At 40.9% G+C, this 5,022-nt stretch overlaps 1 non-coding gene across 1 annotated transcript; it reads right to left on the bottom strand.

Annotated features, from left to right (window-relative positions):
* Positions 1 to 4,410: 4,410 nt before the first annotated feature.
* Positions 4,411 to 4,484, bottom strand: TRNAV-AAC (transfer RNA valine (anticodon AAC)). Its single transcript has one exon. It is a non-coding gene; the product is annotated as a tRNA-Val (tRNA).
* Between the last annotated feature and the right edge of the window lie 538 nt (positions 4,485 to 5,022).

The raw sequence follows: 5,022 nt of genomic DNA, 5'->3' as shown, positions 1-5,022 counted from the left end.
GAGCGAGTCAATTTATTCAGAAGAATGCCCACTTCGAATTTATCAGATTTCTTGAATCGTTTTCCCATTTCAATTAGGAAAACTTTAGCCTTATCTGTTTCAGGCATGACACCCTTCATCGATTCAGAAATTGAATACTTAATGACTTTCAGGCATGTATCATTTGATCTAAACCATGCAACCCATCGATTATATTCAGCTTTAGTGGCATTATCAGATGGCTTTGGCGGTTCTGGTGTTATCAGGGCAAGATCTAATTGAAGACAGCCCAGTACAACTTCAATGGCGTTCTTCCATTGAGCGTAATTAGATCCATTAGGGGCAGGGACTTGATTCTAGTTAGTTGGAATTGAGACTGAAATAAAAGAAATACATATATACTCACATTAGTTCATTATTTCACAAAACAATTTCGTAATTGTAAACAAAGAATATCAGGCAAATTAAATCAATTCAGTTGTTAAGAGAGGCATCAACTGAATCATCCAGGATGACGAAGGGCCCAACCATCTCATCCTGGTGAGAATCTGTTACATCATCATCATTCCTCCTGTGGGCGGTAATAACAACATGTTAGTGATCCTCCTAAACATGAAGCTAAGTGATGTAAGTCATGTAAATCTGAGACACTCAACACCTGTGGGTGAGATGAGTCTTTTAGCTTTACATTACCAGCACCAATTACTTCACCCGTTCACGTGATTGCCAAACGGTAATCGTCTGTGTTTTCGTTACCGTATGCATGAAAAATGTGAACGCAACTGTATGCAATCCTTCTTATCCCAATGTTACAAGTCTGTGCTTGTAAAATTTTCATCGATTGAGGTCACTATGGTGGCTAACACAACCAAATCCAACATTACAAATATAGACTTAGGATTGCGATTCTAATCCAGCCTCAATGAATTATACTTAAATTAGTTTGATACAGCCCATAAGATGTCAATATTGATCATTGGGGGATAGAGAAACTTTGGATGAGAACTGATGGATATGTTCCGCTCTCTATGGTCCAATGGTCTATATAAGACCTTTAAGGATGGGAAGTGGGCTTACAGTTGGGCCGAGTCAAGACTCTATATCATCTGGTCATTTTAATCCAAATCAACTACTCAGATCTGGCTAACAGATCCAAATAGGTCCCTAAAATATTAGCGGGCCCAGATGAGATCTGATTTAATGTGAAACACGTGGTCCAATTAAATGGGCCCAATCAACATCCATGCTAAAGTCTCCTAATGAGGGCCACTTGTGACAAAAGAAACTTGATTTAATGTCTCAGTGTGCATGTAATGGCCCTAGAACAGGTTTTAGGCCCATTACAGAAATAAGTTGATCCTCAACTCGAAGTGGGCCTGGAGACGTGCGTCAGGCCCAGTGGGTAGATCCAGCACACGGGTCCATTAACAGGACCCGTTTAACAAAATCGGCTCCAAATACCCGTTTCCTCATAAGGTTGTTCACGACATAAAATCTCAAAACCACATTCGATTTCGACTGTCTGAGGCTGAAGAATTTTTATGCGAGAGCTCTGCCACCCGCATCTGCCGGAAGGATCTCTATGTGCGGTGATGACGACCACTGCAGAGAGAGATCACGGCGCTGGTGATCACAGCTTCAACGACGGATATCTCAAGGAGACGACCATCATCGATCGTGCTTACAAGAAGAGTTCCAACACTTCGATGCTAATGGAGGAGGCGATAGATGCATGAGATGAAGGAGGTGGCTGGAATCTGGCCCTACTGAGATGAAGACACGCAGCCGACTAACCGAGATGCCGGCGAGGACCTTGCATCCATGGCTATCAATCCAAAAGGCATAGGTAAGGGTATTTAGGTGAAAACCCTATGCCTTAATCACAGGATTTGGGGATATAGAACTAGAATCCCTAGTTGACTGGATTTGGGATTCGAATACAATAAAATCCCCAAATTGATTTAGGGTTTAGGGTTTGAAATCCCTAATTATCTAGATTTTAGGGCTAATCAGGAGTTTTCCTAATTGCCAATCTGAGGTTCGAAAGTCAAAATTCCTAATAGGAAGTTGAATCTGAAATTCCCAAATAGGGATTCTGGTTTTCGAAATCTCTAATTAATTGCCGTATACAGGGATTCGAAATCCCTAATTTCAACTGAACTTTGGGGTTATAAAACTAAAATCTCCAATTTTGGATTTGGGATTTTAAAAAAAACCCTAATTCTGTATTTCGGATTAAAATCCTTAATTTTGCTATTTCTGGATTCAGAGATTTGGAAATCTCTGATCACAACTGTTTCAGGAATTCAAAAATCCCTGATGTGATCAGATATAGCTGGATGTGATCATCCATACCTATGCACAGATGTCTCTGATACCAACTGTGAGACTTAAACATATGCGGAATAGGCTCACAGATCTGTCTGTGCATGGGACATGGCGATCAGGGGTCGGATAGCTTACCTAGCTGAAACGCCGCCATGGAAGCCGGATAAGAATACCAGAATACGTATAGAGCTTAGGATCTTCCTCTCTTTCACACCTTTTCTGCACTTCACAAGATGGGACTCAAATTTCTACTGTGTTGTAGGATCGGGGACCCAGCTCTCTTTTATAGAATCTGTGGAGAGAGAGTTTGAAACCCATCACAACTCTCTCTCCCACGCTCCACATTGTAGCATCCTAGTGCAATTCAAATTGTTGTCTGCGTAAGACAGCTATAGCATTCCGGCCCTAGTACGCAGAGCTGCGCGGATAGACTGCGTAGCGCATCACCTGAAGTGGGGCCCACTAGTCTACTCAATCATCCAATCCAATTATATGACAATCCAAACTGTTGATCAGTGAGGCCCACTAAATAGAGTTCTTACACACCTGCCAAAGTAGGAGACCCCATCACATGGCAAGTCTCCTGTCTTGGCAAGAGCTCCATCCATCTAACTTTTCTCCCTTTGCAACCTTTAAACATGTGACACTGTGAATTAACTTCGATGATCCTCCCTTGCACCTTACAACAAATGCCATCCGATCCATCCATTGACATTTTGCCATGTGGCAGTGTCAAATCCCAGCCATCCAAGCGCCTTTTCAACCCCAAATTTGCCAGGAATTATCAGAAACTGGGCTTGGGGCTATAAATAGCCCACTCCCTTTCCTATTTCAATCATCCTCCACATTAAAAAAAAAAAAACACCGTCGCCTTTCCTTACAACCCTTAGCTATCCTAGCCATTACATTCCTCCACCAAAGAGAGGAGAGAGCTATAGGGGTGAGTCTAGCATGGTCTAGCCTAAAGCCTTAGCCACTTGAGCAACTGAAGCCTTGATCTGATCCTTTACGACACTACCATCCACCTAACTTTCAATCAGCCTTATGCATTTTGCATAATATCGTGCCACACCTATTCCCTTCTCATCCCCTTGTTTACTACATACATTGCATTGCATTCATAGCATGGCGCACCCAATCCATTAAAACGTATGCCATGCGGCTTGCCAACGTAGTCAGACCATTCCCTGCAAAAACTTGGATTGATCGATTTATTACTTCGACAAGTATGGCAGTTAAGGTGGATTTATCTAGTTAAAATTATAGCTTGTCATATGCGTTGCATCTAACACCTTCACACACTGAATTTTACACACATAATTTCACTATTTTATATACACCGCACTCAACGCACGATCAGTTTGAACGTATGCTCTACAACTGACCAAGTTAATCGGATATTGTTCATTAGAAACTTGGTCCAGTTAGTTTATCGCTTTGACAAATGAGTAGTCAATGTATATTTAACTTGCCAAAACTACAACTTGTTGTAAGCATCGCATTTAACACAATATTACACACACTATTGCATCATTAGTGCCCAAGAATTAATCATAATCATCAAAAGTTCGTGAGATCTCGTGAAGCAAAGATTGTACATTTGTACATGTAGAGTGGGTGCCTAATCCATTCCCTCTCTATAACCGTGGTTCCTTACTTAAAATCTTTAGCCGCATATTAATGAGTCATCTTAGGGTAGGGAAATACTGGATTCTCTATCTTAACATTTTTACACAATGAAATTAAATTAATTGACTAGTGGTAACTCCAGTAAAACATATACTCTTTACAACCTCACAAAAACATCAACACAAGGCTCACAATCGACCTCTATGTTAATCCCAACGTCCATGACTAGGACCACGTGATCTTGTAACCCCACCCATTGTGGTCCCGGATAAATATCAATGGTCAGGAATAGGATCAACCAGTTAAAAGGATTTTTTTTTTTTTAATGAAAATAGACACCAGATCAATAGGTTAAAGAGTAGGACCACCTGATCTTGTTTGGGTTTCTTTAGAGAATCCCCACCCATTGTGGATCCGGTGAATATCAATGGTCAAAAATCAGGTTCGCCCTATCAAAATGAAAAATAAATAAAATGGCTTCGCCCGGGTTCGAACCGGAGACCTTCAGTGTGTTAGACTGACGTGATAACCAACTACACCACGAAACCATGTTTGTTAATAATTTGAAATAACATTATAAGTTCGATTTTATCCATAAACACAAGGAAGGTCTTTCGATAAGGTGCTTATTACTTAATAAACATCATTAGAGCACCTTGTTATTATATTTCTTGACGGAAATGCAGTCCAGCTGTGAAGTTTAGGTGAAATCCACTCCGACCATTGGCTGCTTCACTGCATGCTAGGCCTGGGGCCCAAAAGTCAACCCCGTCCATTATTCAAGTGGACTAGACAATCTGAAACAGTGTATGGGACAATGCTCACCCTCCAAATTATTTTCTTTATTGTGGCCCACTTGAATCATGAATGGACCTGATTTTTGGGTCATATAACTAAACTTTGGTGCTGCAGCTGATGATGTTTGGAGTGGATTTCATATACTAATAAGAGGGTGGACGTCTCTTTTCTTCAATGTAATCCACCTTAATCATAGGTCAGCCTGATTTTTGGCCCTAGGACTAAAGTGGTATACACATCTGATGGTGAGAGTGGATTAGTGTCCCCTTTTAAAAAAATTAAGAGTGG

This window comes from Magnolia sinica, chromosome 6 (assembly GCF_029962835.1).
Source record: "Magnolia sinica isolate HGM2019 chromosome 6, MsV1, whole genome shotgun sequence".
NCBI classification, from domain to species: Eukaryota; Viridiplantae; Streptophyta; class Magnoliopsida; order Magnoliales; family Magnoliaceae; genus Magnolia; species Magnolia sinica.
This window is presented reverse-complemented; position numbering and strand designations above follow the sequence as displayed.